The 25,309-nt window shown below is 50.1% G+C and overlaps 1 pseudogene across 1 annotated transcript in view; it reads left to right on the forward strand.

Moving 5' to 3' along the window:
* LOC311528451 (butyrophilin subfamily 1 member A1-like) overlaps positions 1-9,122 on the forward strand; it is a 29,061-nt pseudogene extending 19,939 nt beyond the window's left edge. Inside the window, exons 5-8 of the transcript in view lie at positions 933-1,048; positions 4,650-4,670; positions 4,771-4,797; positions 8,562-9,122. The product of the transcript in view is annotated as a butyrophilin subfamily 1 member A1-like (transcript). The remainder of the gene's footprint in view (positions 1-932; positions 1,049-4,649; positions 4,671-4,770; positions 4,798-8,561) is intronic.
* Positions 9,123-25,309: the final 16,187 nt, after the last annotated feature.

Consider the following 25,309-nt stretch of genomic DNA (forward strand, 5'->3'; position numbering starts at 1 on the left):
ACTGGAATGGAGGGTATTAGTTATCAAGTGTTTGTAACTTCATTTTCATGTGTTTAGGAAATGCTGAATACTTATTGTGACTTCTTTCTGTATTGTAGTTTAAATAACTTACTAAAACAATTGAAACTGGTGTGATTATATTGCACAAATAAAATATGCAGAATTTGGGGGCACAGAATATTGAATTTTTTGGTGCAGAATCCCCCCAGGAGTAATAATAGGATAATACATATATATAAATCCATGATAGGCCCACACCTTGAGTACTGTGTGTAGATATCCCATCTCAAAAAAGATATATTAGAAATTAAAAAGGTATAGAGAAGAGCAAAAAAATTATTACACGTATGAAAGGCTTAAGGGTATGGAACAACTGGGACTGTTCAGTTTGGAAATGAGACAACTAAGAGGGGATATGATAGCACTCTATAACATTTTGACTAGTATGGAGAAAGTGAATAAGGAAATGTTATTTACCGCTTCACATAACCCAAGAACCAGGAATGAAATTAATAGGCAGCAGGTTTAAAAAAAACAAAAGGAAGTATTTCTTCACACAACGCACAGTCAATCTGTGAAACTCGTTGCCAGGGGAAGTTGTGAAGGCCAAATCTATAATGGGATTAAAAAAAAGAACTAGATAAACTCATGGAAGATAGGTCCATCAATGGCTATCAGCCAAGATGGGCAGGGATGCAGTCCCATGCTCTGGGTGTCCCTAAAACTAGCTGCCAGAAGCTGGGAATAGGTGACAGGGAATGGCTCACTGAATGATTGCCCTGTTCTGTTCATTTCTTCTGGGGCAGCTGGCATTGGCCACTGTCAGAAGACAGGATACTGGGCTACATGGAACATTTGTTTGACTCAGTCTGGCTGTTCTAATATTCTTATGTACATACTTGTTCTCAAGTCAATAACAGTTTCTCTTGCAGAGCAGTTTTTCCTGAGAGTCAGTCCCTGGAGGGTGGCTCTGGGGGTGATCCTGGTCTCCTGGCTGTTCTCATTGCCCTGGCCAGTTACTGCTTCTGGAGGCAACACAGAGAGAAAGGTAAAGTGACAAGAGGGGAGAAAATGAATAAATCAATTAATTTATAATGTATCAGAAACCCCCAGAAGGAGATGTTTATTTTATGTGCTCGGACGTGCCAGGATAGAAATGAGGCTTGGGTACCTGCAAGCCCCCTATGCTAGAAGAGGGTGCTCTGGAGATGACATCACTACAACACTCTTGCAGAACTAGCCCCGAGTTACATTATCCAGAGCAGCCCAGGATCAGGAGGATGTCAGTGATGCCGAAAGTCACCTTAGCTCTTATGGGCTCTGAGGCTGCAGATTCCCAGCACAGAATCTCATTGTGAAAATTTAGATCATTTGAAGCAAAATTATGTGGCTTTTTTTTTTTAAACTAGAGGGTCTCCTACTTCATTGATTATGTAGGCTGAGTCCTTCCCCCCACACTCTGGTCAGAACCCTGTTGATTTTCTTGAAAATCAGAAAACAGGATAAGAAATGGTTACATGCTTTAACTGTGGTGCTTCAAGGTGTGATTCACGCCATATATTCCACCTAGTCATGTGTGGGACAAGCACATCGAAGCTGGGGAATTTTGCCTAGTAGTACTCATAGAGGGGCAGCACTTGTGTTTTATGGTGATGGCCCCTCCCCTGGCTAAGTGAGGCAATGCCGCCCTGCTCCCCCTCGGTTCCTTCACACCAAGCATCCAGATACTGGACTCTGATGCAAAGGAGATGGGAAGTGGGTCATGGAGTATGCCTGCATCCCATCTCAAAGAATCACAGTTACAGTAAGTAACCAGTTTTTCTTCTTCAAGTAGAATCAGCCAAGTATTCCACTTAGGTGACTCACAAGCAGGACCTACCCCCCTACCCCCCACCCAAGAGGCAAGGCTTGGAGTCTACCTAAACAAGGATTGCAGGACCACCCTACCAAAGCTTGCATCTGCCCTGGATGATGCAGTAATGGCATAATGGTTCGTGACCGTATATATTGATGACCACATAGCAGCCCTGCACATGTCCGATATTGAGGCAATAGTGAGGAACACTATTGATGCTGCTTGTGCTCTTGTAGAATGAGCTCGCACCTGCAGAGGAGGTGAGGCCAAAGTGATTTAATCTGCAGTCTTCATACACAATGTTTTCCATTTAGAGATCGTCTGTGAAGAGGCTGCCTGACCCTTCATACAATCTGCATATGACACAGACCAGGCAAAGCACAAAAAGGTTTAGTCCTGTTCAGATAGAAGGCTAGACATAGCCTGACATCTAAAGTATGGAGACGCTGCTCTTCTGGAGATTAATGCAGTTTAGGGAAGAACACAGATAAATGCACTGTCTGATTCAAATGAAACTGAGAAACTACTTTGGACAGAAATATTGGGTGGGGTTGTAAAGTCACTTTGTCTGTGGAGAACTAGGTATAAGAAAGCTCTGTTGTCAGAGCCTACAATTCACAGACTCGCCTTGCATATTTCATTGCTACCAGGAAGGCAGTCTTTTGACACAACAGCAGAAAGGGACAAGATATCAGGGGCTCAAACAGAGGTCCCATTAAAGCTGCTAGGACTGTGTTCAGGTACCACACAGGAAGTGGCTCTCAGACCGGAGGGCAGATGGATGAATAAGCCCATGGCATTAGAGAAGAGTGATCTTCTGTGAATGGAGGATGAAACACTGAAATCGCCACTTTGTGCACTCTCAATGAGCTAAGCGCAAGGCTGGATGACTAAAAGTGCAACAAAAGCTCCGAGATGTCCTGGATAGAAGCCAGCATCAGTTGGATTCCGTGGGTCAACAACTGCACCAAAAAACACGTCCATTTCACTGACTAGGCCATTCTGGTAGAAGGCTTTTTACTGTTGAGTAGGCCACTGAACAATACTCTTCCTCCCCATTCAACCATGAAGCAGCCACACTGTGAGATGCAGAGAGCTGAGCGTGGGATGCAAGGAGTGACTATGCTTCTTTGAGAGTAGCTTGGGATGGAGAGGAAAGGGTACCAGAGAGGCTGAATTGGTAACATGAGAAGGTCAGAGAACCAGCACTGCCTCGGCCATGCCAGGGAAATTTGAATGAGCTTGCCATGATCCGCTCTCAGCTTGAGGATGACCTGTATGATGATTAGGATTGGAGGAAAAGCATACAGGAGAGCTGACTGCTGGCTGAGGTGGAAGATGTCAGACAGGGAGCCCAGACTCAGACCCCCCCCCCAACCCCCAAGAGTAGACAGCATTTTCTGTTATGCCTTGTGGTGAACAGGTCAATTGTTGGAATGCCCCACACTGCAAAAACGACTCTCAGATTGCAAGGCTTCAGAGACCACTAGTGGTTTAAGGGAAAATTCCTGCTGTGATGTCTGCAAAATGATTCTGAACCCTGGGTAAGTGATCAGCCATTGGAGTGATATGCTCATAGATGCAGAACTGCTACAACCTGATCTCCTCAAGGCAGAGCATACTGGAGCGTGCTCCCCTCTGCCTGTTCACATCATAGAGTGTTGTTGGTAAGTATATGAATTATTGACCTACTGATGTGGGGGGGAATCTGTGTTCTACTTGAACAAGAAACTCGATTTCCACTAAAATTAGGCTTTACCAGTTTTCTGATTTTTACCATAAACATTAGGGCTCTGCCCATTAATGCCTAGAGCACACCTGGAAATGTTGGAATTGATCAAATATCGTTTTCAAAAGCTATTGAATTACAGACAAAGAAATAGAAATGCCATTGAGTTTAGTGTAGGACCTTGCTTCACTCAGCCACCAATAGTGGATTTTCATAAGACTGCCTTAACTTCAAGATAGCCACATTTATTTGGAGATTATCATCTAGATAGCTGTTACAGGAACAGGCCTTTAAATGTATATTCACTAGAGCCCCTGTTCAAAAAGGTGGTTAAGCACATGTTGAACTACAAGTAAATCTATCCCTGCTCAGAATGTGCAGAGTGTTTAGCTGCATCAGGCTCTAAACCAGATGCTTTTAAGAACACAGAAATTGCCAGAGTAAATCAGACTGGAGGCTGTCTAGTCTGGGATCCTGTCTCTGACAGTAGCCACAGTTTCTCATCCATGATTGTATTTTAGTCTCTCATACCATGATGACTGGGTTTCCTTATAATCTTTTGTGAGGAACTTTGTCAAAGACTGTTTGGAAGTCCACATAAATTACCACCTCACCTCACCTCCCTTGTCTCTCGTATATCCTAAACCCAACATGGCTACAACAACATTGCAAAGATATAAACCCATTCCAGAGGGTTCTCCTTTGACCGCTATTTTATTGGCATGCTCAAAGAATTCAGATAGATTTAATGAGATATCATTTTCCTTTGCAGAACCTCGGCTGGTTAGACTTTAGAATGTCATGCCCATATCGTTTTTAGAATTCAAATTTAGTTATTGATTCAATCAGTTTACCAGGTATTGAAGAAAGGCTCTCTGGGCTGTAATTCTGTATTTCTTCTTTTCCAATATCCTTTGTTGCTCAGGGGGTGCTGGTGCCTGGTTGCTGACATAGGCTCCAGACTGAGTCTAAGGATTTTAATTTCTTTCTTTAAGGTCTTTTTCACTCACTTCCCTTCTGCAAGGTAATGTGACACTGACTCATTTCTCTCTGTTTTATTTTCAGACAAACTCCAGGCTGAGATCAGTAAGTTCCATTCCCCGCAGTACGACCCCTGTGTGACATTGTCTCCTGCTCAGTGTGTCTGTGTCCAGGGGTGTTCTCACCCCTCTGTGTGTGGTTGCAGAGTGGAGAAGCACCCGGCTCTACACAGGTACTGTACATACCGCTGGCATTGAATCCATGGTGAGACCTACCTTCCTCTGGGAGCTCTCTGCTCCTTTCCCTGTACAGAGCATTTCCCTGTGACATTCAGTTGGCTGGAAATAGCAATGTCACTGGGGGCTGATGGAAAGGGGCAGACAACACCCAGGTTTATTGCAGAGCAGGGAGATGTTCCCTTTGGGAAAGGTCTGATGGGTGAGGCAACGCTGCCCCCTGGTGTCCCCTTTGCAGGGTGGTACCTGGGTTCTGCAGGATGGGCATTCTTATCTGTCCATCACTGGCACTGAACGACTCAGGTCTCTCTTCCCAGCAGCAGGATTTCCGTGCTCAGACCGGGCTTTAGCCACAGTTTTCTTCTAGTGGAACATGCCCAGGGAAGAGCTGTTCAGTGTCCCCCTGGCTCTGGGGTGAGGCTGGCCCTGTCCCCACTGCAAGGGCAGACAGGTTTTTATTACCAGCTTGTGACACTCCCCTGACCCAGTTGCCACAAAGCAGCTTTTCTGCCTCCCAGCAGTGGCTGAGCAGCGTGTGTATGTTTGCACCCAGCCTGACCGTGGGTAGCTCCAGCAGGAATTAGAGAGCCCACTGGATGTGCACGCACATTGCAGCGCCGCTAGTCAAGGGTGAAAGTGGGACTTACCAGTGCTCCCTGCACAGGGCCCAGTGTCCTTACCAAGGGGGGGGCGGTTCTGCCCCCTGGAAGGGGCGGGGCCTTGGGGGCAGAAAGGTCAGGGCTGGGAAACTCCGCCCCTTCCCCTAAGCCCCCACCCCTGTTCTGTCACTAACGTAGCAGCTCCTTGCATGTCAAAGTATCCCACTACACTGAGCTGGAAGGGAGGGGGGGTGTCCATTATAGTTACCATTAGGGAGCACAGGCATCGGCTTCCTCCTTGCCCTGGGGGTGCTCAAGCCCCACTTCGCCCCATGCCCTGCCCCCACTCCATCCCTTCCCCCATCTCCCAGCCCCGCCGGTCATCTTCCTGCCAAGTTCCACCTCCTCCGCTAAGCGTGCCCCATCCCCGGTCCTCCCACCAGGGCCTCCTGCATGCTGCAGAACCGCTGATTGCGGCGGCCAGGAGGTGCTGCGGGGAGGGGGAGGAGTTGATCATCAGGGCCACTGGCAGGTGGGAGATGCTGGGGGGGGGAGCTGACTGCCAGCCCTGGAGCACCCACGGAGTTGGGCTCTATGTTAGGGGGTCTGTGACAACCTACAGAGGGTACAATCTAGACTAGTGAGTAGCTGTGCCCCCCCCCCCTTTACACTGCTTTGCTGCTATAGCATCCAGTCAGGATTGTTCACAAAGAGCTTGGTGTGTGTGTACCTGCCGTCGGCCAGTCACACCGAGGCTCTTACCAGCCTGAATTATACCACAGGGTAATCTCAGCACACTCCGAGGCCCACATTTTTCCCCCGGAAATGTAGGTCTTCTCCTGGACAATACAAGCATGCCCATTTAAAGTCTGTCAATTTATTAATAGAAATGATATGCACGAATCTGGTTATCCCAAATGGAGTTTCCAAAAATCTTCAATTCAAACACATGGGATTAGATAAAACAAATTTGGCACAACAAAATAGATTTAACTTTTATTCAATTAATGAAGAGGCATAAATGGTTACAAGAAAAATAAAGGTAAAACACAACTCGTGCCCAACATAAAAAACTTCATTGCATCGCAACCCCCTTCTGACAACAAAAATTGCTACACGACCCGAAGACATGGGACCAAAGCCTGAGCCCGCCCAAACCCCACCACCTTGGGTGGGGAAGCCAAAGCCTTCCTGAGCTCCACTCCTCGGAAGCAGGAAGCAAAGCTGAAGCCCAAGGGCTTCAGACCCAAGCAGGGGGCCTGTAAACTGAGCCCCACAGCCCAAGGCTGAAGCCCTCAGGCTTTGGCCCTGGGGCGTGGGGCTCAAGCTTCAGCCCCGGGCCCAAGCAAGTCTAAGCCATCCCTGCTGACCCCACTAAAATGGGGTTGAGACCCACTTTGGGGTCCCAACCCACAGTCTGAGAACCTCTGAGATAGGAAGTCTCGGAACAGACTCTCTCCTCTGTTGAACCTGCTCCACTATGGATTGAATAACTAAAGGTCATTGGGCACAGGTGCTGACTTTCTTCTTTCTGGGTGGGTGCTCCACCCCCACTCCAAGGCCCTGCTCACACTCTGCCCCTTCCCCCAAGGCCCTGCCCTTGCTCCATCTCTTCCTGCCCCCGCTCTGCCCCACACCAGCACCTCCTGCCCACTGCCAAACAGCTGGGCCCACCAAAGAGCTGATTGGAGGATGGCTGGTGGGCACCCACTGTTTTGTTTCTGAGGGTGCTCTAGCCCCGGAGCACCCACGGAGTCGGCACCTGTGATTGGGTCAGAGAGAGCAAGTATGCAGCTGACTTTACAGCTGGGGGGTTAGAGCACCCCCCCGGCGAGGGGGGAAGCCAGGGTCCCGTCCCTGCACCAATGGACCTTTATTTATCCACCATGGAAAATCCTCAGCAGGAGAGAGTGCGGGAGCCCCCCACCTCAGCCTTGCCTAGTGGTCAAAGCGCTCTCCTGAGACTGGCAGAGCCCTGTTTCAGTTTAAGCTCCCCCTCTGCCTGAGGAGAGCAGGGACTGGGAGTCCCCCCATCCTAGGGGAATGCTCTAGCCACTGGGTTAAAATGTATGAGGGAAGCCCTCCCCAACCAGATGCTGTGTGACCTCGCCTGAGGGACCCGGTCTGAGAGAGCGCCCCTGAGCCCGCCTACCAAACTAGGCTGGGATGGCTGGACCCCGATCTTCCCCCAGTCTTTGGATCACGCTGGGGTTCAGGCAGGGGAATAGGCGTCCACGCGCCTAGAGGGAGGCAGCCATGGTCATGGCTGGAGGGAGAAACACAGGCACGGAGGGAACTTTTACTGCACAAACTTTGGCGCCAAGTGAGTTTTGACACCTCCGGGGTCAGCAGGAAGTTTATGCATCACGGTGGAGCTGAAACCAGGGACTTAGTGACTCAGGAGCCCACCTCCCATTGATGGTCATTGGGATCTGTGCCCCTCAGACACAGGTGAAGATCCCGCCTCTGTCTGTGCAGGGGCCGGCACAACGGGGAATTGGCCTGAGTGGCCTCGAGGCCTCATTGTAGTGTCCCCCTGGCACCCACCCCTTCCCGCAGCTCCCACAGTGCCTGCCTATCCCATTCCCTCGCTGCCCTACCCCAGCCTGAGCACCTTCCCTCTGCCCCGGCACCTGCCCTTTCCCTCCCCTGCAGCCTGCCCTCCCCTCTCTGCCTCCCTAGCACCTGTCCCCTTCCTCTGCTTGTGCCAGCCCTTCCCCCTCACTACCCATCTCCTCCCAGCTCCATGGCACCTGCCCCTCATCCCTGGTCCTCTGCTGCAACCCACCCTTCCCCTGCCGCCACTCCAGCCCACTCCCATTTCTTTCCCTGTGACCCCACCCCTGTTCCCCCCCCCCACATCACCCCAGCAACCACCCCACCCCTCACCTTTTGCACCCTGGTACATGCCCCCCGCCTGGTGCCCTGCTCCATCCACAGGCACCCACCCTTTCTTCCCGCTCTGATTCCTTGGTGCCTGCCTTGCCTCTCCTCCTACTCCCTAGAGCTTCCCCCCCCCTCCCAAGCATTAACTGAGCTCCTCACTCCCCTTAAGGGTGAAGAACCCCAAATCACAGTGATTAATGGGCATGTGGGTGAATTTCCCTTTGATCCCAGTGACCAGCCCCTGCCCCCAGCACTGACTCTAATTCTCTCCCCAGTGGATGAGACTCTGGATCCAAACACGGTTCATCCCAACCTTATCCTGTCTGAGGATCAGAAAACTGACATACGATGATAGATGACAGGATCGACCTGACAATCCTGAGAGATTCAATACTTATCCCACTGTCCTGGGCACAAATGGATTAACAGGTGGGAGGTTTTACTGGGAGGTGGAGGTGGGAGACAAAATAAATTGGACTGTGGGGGTTTGTAAGGAATCTGTGATCAGGACAGGGAAGGTCAGACTCACTCCTGGGAATGGATACTGGGCTGTGTGGCTGAGGGATGGGAAATACGAGGCCTACACCTCCTCCCCCAAGATCCCCCTCCCCACAGGCATCACACCCAACCAGGTGGGGATTTTCCTGGACTATGAAGCAGGTGAGGTCTCATTTTACAATGTTACTGACAGGTCCCATCTGTTCACTTTCACCGACACCTTCTCAGAGACGCTCCATCCTTATTTCTATCCTGGTTACAAAGAGGAGGGTAAAAATGCAACTCCCCTGACAATCTGCCCTGTCGCAGCTCAGGCTGGAGGGAATCTCTGTCCCTGACAGTGACCCTGCAGCAGAAACTGTCCCCTCCCAGTGCTGACCAGCCCTGTTACCACGGGGTTGGTACAAAGGGTATCACCTGCCCCCCCCCACCCCCATTATGCTTAGAAAATGAAAAACAGCAGGATTTTATTTAGGGGATAAGGCAATACACTGTGTTTTTGTGAATATAAAAAGAATTAGAGTAAGAAGTAAGTTATAGTTATAACATTTTATTTATATACACACATACATATATACACATACACACACAAGTTTTGCAAGGTTTTTGTTATATAGTTACCAGCTTTAGAGTTGCTTGTGCCAAGTCACTGGCCAGGTGGCCTGGACATGAGGATGGAGTTGAGTCTTGTCAGATGCGCATTTGATGCTTTTGGAGGGTGGTTGCAGAACCAGACAAAGTTTTTAGGGTTTGTATTCATAGGGATTTATTTTTTATAAAAATTTATGAGGCTTGCTTTGTTATGCTGCTCTCATGTTTGAAGTGTTGTTTTCATGTTTGAAGTGATAATTAATTATGCATATGGTACGGCAATGATGGTTTGTTGTTATTTTGTGTTTTGGCCCCTGTTCTTGGGGTGGTTAGGGGTGGATTCTGGGGTGCCCTCAGGCTTCTTATTGGGCTATTTTACGCAACACATTTTTCAGCCAAATGGTCCTGGGTAGTTTTTTTTATTTCAAGGCTGGCACCTTAACCTTTTATTACTTATTTAAACATTCAAACATACATCTGCAATCACACCCTATTTTACTTAACTATTTTAAATCATTGGGGCATGACAGACTCAAGGAGCATGGCTTGTTTAGCCTAAGCTAAAGCGGCTGAGGGGAGATAGGATTGCTCTCTATAAGTTCATCAGAGGGATAAATACCAGGGAGGGAAAGGAATTATTTAAGCTAAGTACCAATGTGGACACAAGAACAAATGGATATAAACTGGCCATCAGGAAGTTTAGACTTCAAATTAGACAAAGGTTTCTAACCATCAGAGGAGTGAAGTTCTGGAATAGCCTTCCAAGGGAAGCAGTGGGGGCGAAAAACCTATCTGGCTTCAAGATTAAGCTTGATAAATTTATGGAGGAGATGGTATAACATGATTTTGGCAATTAATTGATATTTAACTATTCATGGTAAATGTGCCCAATGGCCTCTGATGGGATGTTAGATGGGGTGGGATCTGAGTTACTACAGAGAATTCTTTCCTGGGTATCTGGCTGGTGAACCCACATGCTCAGGGTTCAGCTGATCACCATATTTGGTGTTGGGAAGGAATTTTCCTCCAGGGCAGATTGGAAGAGGCCCTGGGGGTTTTTTGCCTTACTCTGCAGCGTGGGGCACAGGTCACTTGCTGGAGGATTCTCTGCACCTTGAAGTCTTTAAACCATGATTTGAGGACTTCAATAGTTCAGACATAGGTGAGAGGTTTATTGCAGGAGTGGGAAGGTGAGATTCTGTGGCCTGCGTTGTGCAGGAGGTCAGACTAGATGATCATAATGGTCCCTTCTGACCTTAATGTCAGAGTCTATGACTCCAATGAATTTGTTTATACCACTTGCTACACATGAAAAGAAAACAAGATAAAAAATGCAAAGGGTAGGAGTCAACAAATCTTATTGCTGTGTTCCAGAAAACAGTTGTGACCGCTGTTTTTAGTTTGTTTTATTACTTTGAGAACAGACCCTCAATTCCCATCACCAGGCCCTGTGAGCTGGTAGAGAGGAGAGGGGCAGAAAAGGGGGTGCAGGGATGTGTGGGTGCAATATCAGGCGTGGAGGGCAGTACAGCCCAGCAGCCAGACTCTGGAGTTCTGCACCCTTTTTGCAGCGTAGCGGGGCCCAATGGCCAGTGGTGATACAACTGCTCCCCCATGCAGGAGCATGTGGCCTAACAGCCAGCACCCAAGGGGCCACTGGCCCAGGTAGAGGGGACCCAACCCAGTGCCCTATTAGTGGCAGAGCAGGTCATCACTCGCGCAGAGGGGAGACCCACCAAAACACCCTGAGCTTACCTCAGTAGGAGATACCACTCCACCTCCTCTGGGCCACTTCCTACTGCAGCCTCGAGTGTCTGTCCAGGAGGCATTGGGGGTCTACAGGTTCCGCAGTGCAGGTTGCTCCCTGGGCAGCTGGGACCCCAGGCTGTCTTCCAAGTCTCCTCAGGCAAAGGCAGCCTTCAGCTGGAGCTCCTAACACAGATCCTTCCCTAACTGAGCTGGGCTGTTCTCTTTTATACTGCGGCACCTGGAGCATGCGGAGTGGCTCCCTCAGCCCACAATGTAGGGTTAACCCCTTCCCGCCCAGTGCGCCCCATCACAGGGATGTAATGAGAGGCGGAGGGGAGAGAGACCACAAGGAGGAAGAGTCTGTGGCAGAAATGACAGGGGAAGGAGACCCCAGTGTGAGGAGGAGGAGCTCAGGGGAGCAGGAGGATCCTGGGGAAGGTAAGAGTTGGCAGAAGGGAGGGAGCCAGGAGCACGAAATGCTGGAACCAAAGAAGGGAGGGATGGGCCCTCCTAGCACTCTGTCTCTTGTTCCTGCAGGAGCCACTGAGCACACGGTGGCTGCCAACACCCTCAGAGCGCGGCCGGGTGCTGCAGTGTAGACAGGACTAACCTCGGTCTCATCTGTGCCTGAGCTGCGCTGCCCCGGGAGGCACCTGCAGGGCCCTGTATGACTCAGGGGAAGATGAACATAGATCAGAACCATGTTCCATTGCAAACCCCACCCAGTGTTAGCCAGGACGGTGCAGTGACCAGATTCCAAGATGTTTGGTTTGATGGTGGAGAGGACAGGCCCATGTGGGGGGGGGAGCATTGGAGGGAAAACAATTCCTGGGAGTCATGGTGAAAAGACAGCTGCCAGTGAGGCAAGGAGCTATCCAGCAGAGAGAGAGAGAATAGAAAGAAGGGAGTTATAATGGGATGGTGGTATACAGAAACACCAGGGCCAAAAAGTTTCAAAAGTGCCCTAGGAGCTCTCTGATACTAATTGACAAAGCCACCATACTGTAACTCAGATCAGGGCTGACTCATTCACTACCCCCACCACACAGTTGTCTTCATATATATCTAAAAGGTGTCATGTAAGGTGTCATATATAAACTGGTGACACACTGGTCCCCAAAATCATTGGATGATGTCTGTGTGGGTTGTGTACAAAGAGTTATACATGAGTGCTGGAAATATGTTCTTAATGTGTTTGGGAGGCAGTGCATAAAGCCAGCCAGCCCTAGCCAAAGGAATAGAGGTAGAGAACAACGAAAATACATTTACATATAAGGTAAACAAAGCAAACCAACAAGCTTCCTAGGAAAGAGCTTAGTGAGCATGCCGCGGGACAGAGTCTGCACCCCCAGGAAGTCTTCCTGGCTCTTCAGAAAATTCAATAGACTTCCAGGACATACCCATCACTTAAGGAGCAAAGGAAACAGCACCCTCTGAGTCTGTGAAAACTGGATGCCTTGGTCTAAATGGCCAGTGATGCTGGTAACTTGATGTCAGTGAAAAAACTGCTTAGCCAAAGATTGTAACAGGCTGGTATGAGCTCTAGCTCTTTGGAGGCAACGAACTTAATAACTTTTGCAAGTGTACAGTGAGAGGGACTGGATGCTGCAGAGAAATGTCTCTGGGGAACTCAGGAGCTGGAGTTCACTGACTGTTACCTGCAAGCTATGGTAAAGACTGGCAGAGTCTCGAGGAGTTTGCTGGTGAATTGAACAGAAAGATGTGGCAGGGAGCTGACACAGTCTAATCTCCAGTAAAGCTCATTCTTTCTAAAATAGAGGGGTAACACTTTGGTTTACAGTTCTGGGTGTCCAGAACAGAACTTTACACCCCTCTCACATAGGTTTGATTTCTCTCTCAGGAGATGTGGAGGGAGGTGCTTCTGTAGGTGGGGGCTCAGGGAGACCTGTTTATTGCTGGGAGACAGGCCCCCCACCCAAGTGATCCCTCCTCCCTCCCTCTTGCTCCAAGGAGGCCCCCCCATTTCAGTCTCACCTTGTGCTCTGTTACATCCCCACAGTGTTTAAGGTTGTGAAAAGTGAGGAAAAGTGGGTTTTGCACTTCACCTACCTGATGGGGATGACTGTGACGGTGAAGGAGTGGGAAGGGACTTGGAGGATTCTCAGGTCCCCTCGGGGCCATTAACTGCATTATACAACTTCCAAAGGAACGGCAAGCCCAGGCCCCCAGTAAGTGTAATGGGGCCAGAAAGCTCCCTCCACTCCAGGGCGACATGGGGGAGGAGGGGCAGCGCCAGAAAATGGGAGGGGCCAGCAGGGGCCACCACCGGGGCAAAGGGCCCTGTGGGTCCCCCCCGTGTGTTGCCCCTGATGGCGTTAACCCCTGTCATTTCATAGATCCAATAAAGATGTCATTGACAGCCACATTATTTTGTGCTTCCTGTTCTTCTGGCTGTAATTTCTGGCCCAGTTGCCCACCAAAGAGCAGAACTGGGATGAAAAGGGGACAGATTTAGTTGTCGGACCCTCCCCTGCCATCTCCCATAGCCCCAGTGGGGAGGTCAGTGGCAGAGAGGTCACCATAGACCAGAAACAACTGTGGGGAGATTTTAAAATCAATATTGAATACCTAACTAGAGGGGGCTGGTTTCCCCCAGCCCTGCCATTGACATGGGCAGCAGGGAGCCCTGGGTGACACCATGTTAACAGGGGCAGGGAGAGCGGATGGAGCCAGGCGGTCCCTTGGCAGCAGGAAGGCACAGCAGTGGGGAAAGGGCTGGGGGTAGCTGAAGACGGGGAGCTGGGTTGGGCTGGGGGAGGGGAGCCAGGAGCTGGGACTGGGCAAACTGGGGCCGGGCAGTCTCAGTGGGGGACGTGGCTCTTTCCTTCCTCTCCAGTGACCCAGCCGTGCCCTGTCACTGGCACAGAATGGCCACCACATTCCCACCCAGGCCCTGGTTGTTTCTGAGAGCTGTGGGAAGCGACCTCCCCCCCACCCCAGGGTCATTTGTCCTGTGGTGACAGAGGGGAGGGAAGCATGAACAGCTGGGACAGGAGCTTGTGGCCACTCTGGGTCCTGCCCATGGGAACAGGGTCAGTTAAGCAGAGAGCAGCCCTCTAACTTCCCACTTTTCTGCCCCATCTGGGGCAGTAAAACAGCCTGTCAGGGTCTGGCCAGCTCTGCTGTTAGCAGCTGGGCGACACCGTTCCCCAAACAGGGGCAGGCTCCTGGCTCTGAAGTTCATTAACTACAGGGCGAGTCACATTCTTCAGCAACATGTCGATTTTACTCTGTGTAAAGGAAGGAACAATTCAACTCTGAGATGTGAGGGGGAAAGTTGATCACTTGGGGGGTTTGACCTCCTCCCACTGCACCCCCCCCCCACAAAGAAAATGACTCAGAGTAACAGCTTCCCTCAAAAAACAAGTTGCTGCAAATAAAGAAGTGAGGAAAAAATTGAAATCGGAGAGGATTTTATATCAAAACCTGAAAGTGATATTGGAAAGAGAAAGCCTGAGGAGATTTGATATCAATGTTCAATTATTAAAGAGGAAAGGGTGGGGGTTTAATTGATGTGAAGGGGAAAACAACTGGATTCTCAGACATGAGGGGAAAGTTTGTCCTTTGGGCGTTTAGCTCCCCCACCCCTAACTGGGGTAGTGACTCGGAACAACAGTTTCCCTCCAGAACAAGACGTGGCGGCAGACAGGGACTGGGGAGGCCAAAGCCGAAAAGGATTTTCCATCAGTATTTGAGAATTAGACAGAAAGTGACACAATCTGAGGAGATTTTATATCAATCACGAGTAACGAGAGAGAAAGTACAGCGTTGAAGGGGATTTTGTATGTAATTTGGTAATTAAATGGAAAATGGGAGAAATCTGTGGGATTTTCATCAGTATTTGGTTTTTAAAGAGAAAAGGGCAAAATCCAAGGGATTTTTCATCAATATTTAATAAATCACTGGAAAGTGTTACTCCCCCCGAGCCCTGCCATTGACACAGGCAGAGGGTGACACTGCATTGGGTCAGCACTGGGCACATGGGCGCATACGCCGGTGAAACTTATGTGGCTCAGAGCGTTGTTTTTTTCACACCATTAAGCGACAAAAGTTTTTCCGCCATTAGTGCTGGTGTAGACATGGCCTGAGTTCAGTGCGCGAAGGGTCCAGAAGCCCCACCTGACACCTGGTGGTGAGGTGTAGCAAGTTGTGGAAAAGAACTTCAGGGGCTGATCTCATTTGCATAGGCACACCCACCCCGCCTAGAATGAGGCTATGGCTGCCCAAATGGTCACTTTGGCTGCTGTGGGATCTCCAGTGTCTCTGTTATTGGGGCAGGAAGAATAAATTGTTATTACCCTGATTATGGGAACTGTGCTTGGAACTGCACTTGGCCTTTTGTTATGATGGAGGGACTCACCATCAACTAAGTAGCACTTGCTGGGCAAGGGTCATGGGTTCCAAAACTCTGTGAATGGAGTGAGGCTGGGAACAGGTATTAATACTTGATGGCATAGGCCCTCTGGTAAGGGCCTTACATGCTAATTGCACTTCCTCCTCTCCCTACTGTGGAATATCAGAGCTCATTTTGATTCTATTAAGAGTCTAGTTACAGGCTGCTGAGGTGAATTCACTTTGGGCACCAGCACTGTGGCTCCCCTACTACAAGCTGAAATCACTGAGCGTTATGTTAAGGAGTTGGGGAGCCTGAAGCTATATGGTAGAGCTGTTTGCAGTACGGTGAGCAGAGTGGCTGGCAGAGCAGTTTGTGGGGCAGCGAGTGGAGCAGAGCAGCTGGCAGAGTGGATCCCTATGGAGAGGTGGGGCCATCAGTGTTGAACCACGTAAGGTAGTTTATGTATTTATTCATTTATTTGCCTAGGTTTTTTTCCTGTTGATGTTCTGTGAATAAATGTTGCACCAGTAAGCTGCCATAGAAAAAGTTTAAAACCGATCAGTCGGTATATATTTTTATTCTTCTTCTGGGGATAACAGAGATAAAGCGCACATTTAAGTGCATATTGTTAAAAAAATAAATATGCCTTCCCACAAGATCTGTCCCCCTCCCAGTTTTCTGTCTAGCCCACCTCAGCCCCTCCACCGAGAAGAGGCTGGAGCCACTGAGTTGCCAAATCCTCCCCAGAGAAACACTGTCCAATCAGGGACAGCAACTTCATCCCCTAACCCAACCAACCTCCCCACCCCTCAGTACCCCCCTGTATAGACATGACCTCCCATTTCAGCAGCACTGGGCTGTGGCTGAATCAGGTCAATGCCCTTCCCACAGACATGAGACACCCCTCCACCCACTCCCAGCTCATAGCTCTCTGCATACAGACCCGGCCTGGTTGGAGCGTTTCACTGACTGTCATTCATACTTGTTTTATATACCATTGTATTGGGAATGTTTGGAGTGTGAGAGCCGCGTTCCTCACTTCTCAAAGCCCACCAGCCTGCACCCCCAAGCGCCCCTGCAGTTTACATCCCCCATCCCTTTCTCTGCCCCTCTCATCTCCCCCTAGCTCACAGGCCTGGTGCTGGGAACTGAGATCTGGGGAACAGGCCTGGGGGCTGGTCAGTGCTGAGAGTGGACAGTGTGTCACGGAGTGTGGGGGAGTCCAGGCCCTGCACCCCTCTTCCTGGGATCCACTGAGACTCTCAGCCAGCCAGTAAAACAGAAGGTTTATTGGACAGCAGGAACACAGTCCACAACAGAGCTTGTGGGTACAACCAGGACCCCTCAATCACGTCCTTCTGGGGGAGCAGGGAGCTTAGACCCCAGCCCTGGGGTTCCCTGTGTTCCTCTCCCCAGCCCCAAACTGAAACTAAACCCACCCAGCAGGTTCCCTGCTGCAGCCTCTGTTCACATTCCTGGGCAGAGGTGTTACCTCCCCCTCCCCCTCCTGGCTCAGGTGACAGGCTCTCAGGTCTCCCATCCCCAGGGCACATTCCCAGGTCAACACTCCCCCCTCCCTGCTGAGTCACATCGTCACATCTCTCCCCCCTTCGAGACTGAACTGAGCGGGGTCACGCTGACCAGTGACCTGGGGAAGTTCGGGGCCCCCTCTCCGGGACAGCGCATCCGCTATCAGGTTGGCACTTCCCTTCACGTGGACCACGTCCATGTCGTAATCCTGCAGGAGCAGGCTCCATCTCAGGAGTTTGGCGTTGGCTCCTTTCATCTGGTGCAGCCAGGTCAGGGGAGAGTGGTCGGTGTAGACGGTGAAGTGTCGCCCGAAGAGATAGGGCTCTAGTTTCTTGAGGGCCCACACCATGGCCAGGCACTCCTTCTCGATGGCCGCGTAGTGTTGCTCCCGGGGTAGCAACTTCTTGCTCAGGTACACGATGGGGTGTCTCTCCCCCTTTTCATCCTCCTGCATTAACACCGCCCCCAGTCCCGTGTCGGAGGCGTCGGTGAACACCACAAAGGGCTTGTCAAAGTCTGGGTTTGCCAGAACTGGGCCACTGACCAGAGCCTCCTTCAGCGCCCGGAAAGCCACCTGGCACTGCTCGGTCCAGACCACCTTGTCTGGCTTCCCCTTCTTGCATAGCTCAGTGATGGGGGTGGCTATGGCGCTAAAGTGGGGCACAAATCTTCGGTAGTATCCTGCCATCCCAATAAAGGCTTGGACCTGCTTTTTGGTGTGGGGAGCGGGCCAGTCTCTGATCACCTCCACCTTGGCTGGTTCCGGCTTTAGGCGGCCGCTCCCCACCCGATGGCCCAGGTAAGATACTTCCGCCATCCCCACCTTGCACTTCTCCACTTTCACAGTCAGCCCAGCCCCCTGGAGTCGGTCCAGCACTTGTCTAACCTGGGACACGTGGTCCTCCCAGGTCTGGCTAAAGACACAGATGTCATCAATATACGCCACGGCAAAACTCTCCATCCCCCTCAGTAGCTGGTCCACCAGGCGCTGGAAGGTGGCCGGCGCTCCCTTGAGGCCAAAAGGCAGGGTCAGGAACTCATAGAGCCCCAGAGGGGTGATAAAGGCCGATTTCAGTCGGGCATCTGCATCCAGCGGCACTTGCCAGTAGCCCTTTGTAAGGTCCATGGTGGTAAGGTACCGAGCTCCTCCCAGCTTGTCTAGGAGCTCGTCCGGCCTGGGCATGGGGTAGGCATCAGATACAGTGATGGCATTGAGCTTCCGATAGTCCACACAGAACCGGACCGACCCGTCCTTTTTGGGGACCAGCACCACCGGCGAGGCCCAAGGGCTGGCAGATGGCTGGATCACCCCCAAAGCCAGCATGTCCCGGACCTCTCTTTCCAGGTCCTGAGCAGTTTTCCCTGTGACTCGGAAGGGGGAGCATCTTATCGGCGGGTGCGACCCTGTCTGCACCCGGTGGACAGTCAGATTAGTGCGTCCAGGCTGGTTGGAAAACAGCTGTCGGTACGGATGCAGCACCTCCCTGACCTCAGCTTGCTGGGCAGGGGTTAGCTGATCCGAGAGGGGAATTGTTTCCAGCGGGGAACCAGCTCTGGTCCCAGGGAATAGATCTACTAAAGGGTCATCTCCCTGCTCTTCCCACTGTCCACACACGGCCAACACCACATTCCCCCTGGCATAATATGGCTTCATCATATTCATCATATTCACATGGTACACCCGGCGGTGGTGCGACCATTCCACCACATTACTTTGGAAAAACAATTCAAAATGAGATCAGTTACTGGCAAGAAAAGTCAAACAGAAGATTGTGGCAAATCTGAAGTCAACAAGATATTACTCTGTTATTCTGGACTGCACACCTGCCATCAGCCATACGGAACAAATTACTTTAATGGGGCGTTTTGTAACAACAACAGAAAATGAAAATGTCCCTGCAATGGTGACTGTCAGAGAGCATTTTCTAGAATTTATTGACATTGATGATACTACAGCAGCTGGTATGACAAATGTGCTTCTTAAAAAACTGGAAGTTATGGGAATTGCGATAGCTGACATGCAGGGCCAGCCCACAACACTTTGGCACCTGAGGCGGGGAGCTCAAATGACGCCCCCATGCCCCCTCGCTTGGGCCAAAACTTTGAAAGGTCCACCATCTCTGTGCATCTAGCGCAGAGAGAATACATATGCACCAGCAGCAGACACAATTTTCTACATTCTGGGCCCCCCACCCCCACCCTGGCACCTGAGGCGGCCACCTCAGTTCGCCTCATAGTAAGGCCAGCCCTGCTGACATGAGAAGTCAGGGCTACGATAATGGTGCCAACATGAAAGGAAAGAACAGAGCAGTGCAGACATGGATCCGAGAGTTAAACCCTCAAGCTTTTTTTGTCCCATGCAGTTCTCATTCATTGAACTTGGTGGTCAGTGATGCAGCATCAGCTTCTAATGGGGCTGCTGAATTTTTTAATGTAATTCAAAGCATCTATGTATTTTTCTCTGCCTCAACTCATCGATGGCAAATTTTGAAGCAACATCTAGGAACATCCTCTCTGACACTGAAACCACTGAGTGCCACATGATGGGAAAGTCGAGTGGAGGCAATAAAACCTATCAAACACCAAATTGGGAAGATAGATGATGCCATAGTTGCCATTATGGAGGATAATGCTATGACAGGAACTGTTCATGGGAGAACAGTGGCAGAGGGAAATGGAATCACCAGAAACATACATCACTTCAAATTTCTGTGTGGCTTAGTGTTGTGGCATGACATTCTGTTTGAAATAAATGTTGTAAGCAAGAGACTCCAGGGTGTTGATCTTGATATATCTGGAGCAATGGAACAACTGGACAAAGCAAAGTCATACCTACAATCTTACCGGTCAGATGAGGGATTTCAAAATGTTCTGGAGAGTCCACAGAAGTTGGCAGAGGAACTTCACACTGAAGCTATTTTCCCACCCATTCAAGAATACAAGAGTCACCGAAGAAGAAGACATTTTGATTACGAGGCATAGGATAATCCCATAAGAGACCCCAAACAACAATTCAAAGTTGAATTCTTTAACCAGGTGCTAGACTGTGCAATACAGTCAGTTGAAGAATGTTTCATGCAGCTCAAGGAACACAGCAGTATATTTGGGATGTTGTATGATATTCCAAAACTCCTCACTATACCTGAAGAAGACCTACGCCAGCAATGCAGGGCACTAGAGACAATGTTGACACATGATGACATGCACGATATTGATGCAAGTGATTTAGGTGATGAACTGAAAGCCCTTTCAAGATACATTTCAGCAGGATCAACTCCAAAGGCTGTTCTGGAATATATGTACACAAATAAGACGACCACCCTCTTTCCAAATGCTTTTGTTGCTCTGCGCATACTTCTAACACTTCCTGTAACAGTTGCCAGTGGAGAACACAGCTTCACCAAGCTGAAGTTAATAAAAACACATCTACGCTCCACAATGACACAGGAGAGGCTGGTTGGCCTTGCAACCAGCTCAATAGAGCATGAGCTGGCCCAGACTATGGACCTTCAGCAGGAAGCAGTTCAAATCTTTGCAACCAAGAAGGCACGGAAAGCACCATTTTGATTATTCAAACAGATAAAAATGCCAGTGTTTACTATGCAGACAAGAAAAGTTATCTTTGCTGTTCAGGCGTTTGAAAATTAAGTGTTACTTAACATTTTTGAACAAGGCATTTTAAGTTGCTAGCTCTTCTTTATTGGGGTAGGTGGCAGAGAAGTACCATGACAAGAGTAGAACAGGAAGAAGGCAGAATTGAGACCTTTCAAAGCTTTGGCCCAAGTGAGGGGGCATGGGGGTGTCATTTGAGCTCCGGGCCTCAGGTGCCAAAATGTTGTGGGCTGGCCCTGACTCCAGGACTAAACCCACCAGGCATTTCTAACCTCCTCTCCCAATAACGGAGTCTATGAACCAAATGCTAGAAAAGAGCAGAATCAAAGGAGTTGCTCTGGGGGATTCCCCCAGACACTGTTCCCAGGGCAGCACATCCCCCCCCCCCCCCCAGCAGCTTGGGGACCAGGCAAAGGCAGGAACTGGCTTTTCCACTCTCTGCTCCTTACCTTGTACCCAAGAAACTCAATCTGCCCAGGCATGTTGCAGTGAATGGGACTGGGCAGGCATGGAAGCCAGGAACCTACCTCCCTCCTTAATGCTCTCTCAGTTTCTCTCTCTCTCTCTGTGTAACCCTTCTGCCCATCAGAGTTGGCAGCAACAAGGGCCGGGTTCAATATCTAGGGGATTCATTCCAATAACACAATGCAAACCGGCTCGAGCCCCCACCCAGTGACCTGGGACAAATATATACCACCCCTGCTGGGCGCCTCCAAGAGGCAATACTTCCCCTCTCGCAAGCACAGAGTCTGAGTGTAGCAAAAAGCCTTTTAATAACAGAGAGAAACAATGTGGCATTATGTTGGGGAAACACCACCAACAGGATTCATAACACAATCCATGAGCAAAAAACCCACCCCAAGCAAATTGGGGCATGCCCCTTTCCCTTTGGTTCTTGAGTCCAGCAACCCCAAATCACCCAAAGTCCCAAAAGTCCAATGACCGAAAAGTCTCTGTCCCTGGTCAGGGCAGCCCCAGAGTTCGAAAGTTTATCTGCAGAGCTTTACCTCCCAACCTGGGTGGAGACGGGACGGGGGTAAGAGGCACCTTACATGATCTGAAGCTGACTGTCCCACAGCTCCATAGGCCTTCGCTTCGCTCCGCCAGCCGCCCCACGGCCCACCAGCAGCTCCCGCCGTCCCACGAACTGCTCCACCAGCCAGTCCACAAACTGCTCCGCGTCCCACCAGCAGCTCCCGCCATCCTACAAACTGCTCCACCAGCCTGTCCACAAGGCACTCCAGCCATCCCGCAAACTGCTCCACAATATATCTTCAGGCTCCCCCACTACTTAACACAACTCTCAGTGATTTCAGCTCTTAGGTGAATTCAGCTTGTAGTAGGGGAGCCTCAATGCTGGTGCACCATTAGCCCAAAGTGAGCTTAGCAGCCTGTAACTAGACTCCTAATAGAATCAAAATTAGCTCTGACATTCTACAGTGGAGAAAGTGCAATTAGTATGTAAGGCCCTCACCAAGGGGCCCATACCACTAAGTATTAATACTTATCCACAGCTTCTCTCAATTCACAGAGTTTTAAAACCCATGACCCTTGCCTAGCGAGTGCTACTTAGTTGATGGTGAGTCCCTCCATCATAACAAAAGGCCAAGTACAGTTCCAAGCACAGTTCCCATAATCAGGGTAATAACAATTTATTCTTCCTGCCCCAATAACAGAGACACTGGGGATCCCACAGCAGCCAAAGTGACCATTTGGGCAGCTATGGCCTCATTCTAGGCGGGGTGGGTGTGCCTATGCAAATGAGATCAGCCCCTGAAGTTCTTTTCCACAACTTGCCACAACTCACCACCAGATGTCAGGGTGGAGCTCATCCTGACACTGCTTACATCTGTCTATCTCCTTCCCTTTGCGGGGGTGAGGAATACCACGCACTGGGGGCTGACATACTTAGATTTATTCATTCAAACCTTTAATTGAACCAAAAGCATGACCTAGTGTTTACAGTTACTATAAAAGCAATGAATGACATATACAGAGAAAGACATTGGCCAGTTACCTTCTCCTGGGGCACAGGTGGGTCATAATGGATTTCTCCTGCAAGTCTCCAACTCCGCCCTTCCACTCTAGTATAGTCGTACCTTTCCACACTATGACCATCTAATAACCTATACGCCTGTACATACTTCAATTGACATAGCTTTTGCTCTCCATGCTATTTTCATGCCACCGTGTCACCTTACTCCATAAAGAGATACTCCTGATAGGGAATTGGTCAGTACCTTTTGTGTATTAAGAGTTTACTGATTATCTTCCTCTTAGCTCTGCCTTTCAGCGCTGTACAAAACATCCTCTCAATCCCACACAGCAGCTATAAGCCTTATTTAAGCAAGTCCACATAAGGATGAATTTTGCAATGCGACACATCAAGCAAAAACTAGGCCACAGTCAGTTACCTTAGCATAACATTACCCTGGCCTGGGTACATGACCCATGCATCTGATATTTCCAACACCTCTGTAGCTGGGAAACACTGTCACTGTGCCATTCCCAGGGGTGTTCACTCTCTCATAGTGGGATCAGCTTCTGCAGGCGCAAACGGGAGCAAGAACCTGTGCGTGGCACTGTAGAGAGGTTAGCCGGGGCTCACCAATCTCAGGGGCGGCAGGGCCCCCGCTGCCTCACTAAGTTCAGGAAGAGATCTAGCAGGGAATTAGTCCGGCCACAGGAGTCTTCCTCTGCAGCCTTTGTGAGGGCAGAAACAACATAGTTAGTCGTCAGCCCAGGCCCTAGGTCAGGGCAGGGCAATGGTGAGTCAGGTGCTCAGGCAGGAGCAAACACAGGTAAATAGCACACCCAGGCTTCAGGCTCCAAGCGGCCTGGGAGAGGGGGAGATGGCCACCCGCGAGGTGGGTGGCAGGGGGGACGCAGGCCCTCCCACTCCACTGCGTCCCAGCCTGGGGCCCTAGCAGCGGTAGAAGATCCGCTGCTGGGTCAGTGGGGATCCTGGCCGCAACACACTGACATGGGCTCTGGCACTGTTGCAGCCAGACTAGGGTCGGCTGCCCCCAGGCTACTTCCAGACTCCCCCTCTGGAGGTACCTGGGTCGGGGTGGTGTCCCCAGGGGCATCCAGCACCCTGGGTTCCTCCGGGTAGCTGGCGTGGGGCAGGCCCGGCCAGCCCTTGGGTCCACCGCTGCGGCTTCCCAACTGGGAGCTAGGCCAAAGGTGTCTGGTCTCGCCGGCGGCTGCTCTCCCAGTGAGCTCTGGGGTCCGGCCTTTATACTTCCAGTGCCACGCCTGACCCTCTGGGGGCGGGCTCAGAGCTCCCGGCTCCGCCCACTCTGGTGTCCAGAGGGGCTTGTCTCTCTCCGGGGTGGCGGGGACCCACACCGCCTCACTACAGGCAGTTTGACAGCAGCTGCTCTGGGATTCACAACCCCCTGGGGAGCAGAGGTGGGAGCGTAGAGGGGTTGTTTATGAAGAGGGTCACTTTCCTGTCTGTCCCCAGCACTTTTACCCAGCTCCCTCTCAATCACCAGGAGTGTCTGGCTCAGGAGTTTATGTGGGCAGAGCCCGGGGCTGCCTAGGGCAGGGCTGGCACCTCGAAGGGATGGAGGGATATCACTCCAGCGGGGTGAGGACACACCGACAGCTCCCCTCCAGTAACAGGAGAAATGGCCGATGATAAAAGGGATGGGAAACTCCCCAGCTGTGAAGGGATTTTATACTAATACTTGAACCTTAACTGGAAATTGGGAAAATCTGAGGAGAGTTTCTATTAGTGACTGATGGTTAGAGAAAAGGGACAAAAACTCAGAGGGAATTTTCTATCTAATTTGGAAATCAGATGGAAAATAGAGAAAATCAGAGGAATTTTGGATCAACAGAGAGAAAAAGAGAAAAATCTGCGGTCATAAATAACTGGAAAATGCTGGTTGCCCCAGTGCCCTGCCATTAACCAAGGTAGCAGAGAGCCCTGGGCAATGCCAAGTTAATAGGGGCAGTGAGTGGAGGATGGAGCTGGAAGATCCCATGGCATTTGGGAGAGGGCAGCAGCAGGGAAGAGGCAGGTGACTGACATGGTTTGGGGGAGCTGGGTTTGCACGGGGAGGGGAAGAAGCAACTGGAATGGGGCAAACTGGGGCTGGGCAGTTGTCCATCAGAGACATTGCTCTTCCTTCTGTCGAAGATATATATTAGTATTTAATAGCTAGAGGGAAAAGGGGATATATCGGGATTTTATTTCAAAATGCAAGAATTAGAGAGGAAACAGCAAAATCTGCAGTTGGAGATAAATGTCGAGTCCTTGAAAAATGGCCCTTCCTTAAAGGTGACTTGATGAGCAAAGAAAAGATCATTGTTGTGGGCTGACAAATTTACCCTACATGTGAGTTCAACTGTAAAAAGTATGTAAAAGCTCATAAAATGTCACAATAACTTATACTAACAAATGTCTATAGAAAAGAGAATTAAAGAGAGATGGAAAGTGTGAATTAGTCCAGACAAAAAAGCCTACGGATGTAACTCAAGGACTGTGTTAAAATCATGCCTGATAAACAAGAAAACCTGGAAATCATTAAACCAAAATGGGTGTGTAGGAAATTAGGCCTAATTGGTGGACAAAATAATGAGGGATGGGCTATTCTAGCCAATCACTCCCATCCCATTTTGGGTCTTTAAAAAGACTTTGAAGGGGAAATACAGAAAAACAGACGGTGGAACAAG

Source organism: Lepidochelys olivacea (genome assembly GCF_965140295.1).
Source record: "Lepidochelys olivacea isolate rLepOli2 genome assembly, chromosome: 11".
NCBI classification, from domain to species: domain Eukaryota; kingdom Metazoa; phylum Chordata; order Testudines; family Cheloniidae; genus Lepidochelys; species Lepidochelys olivacea.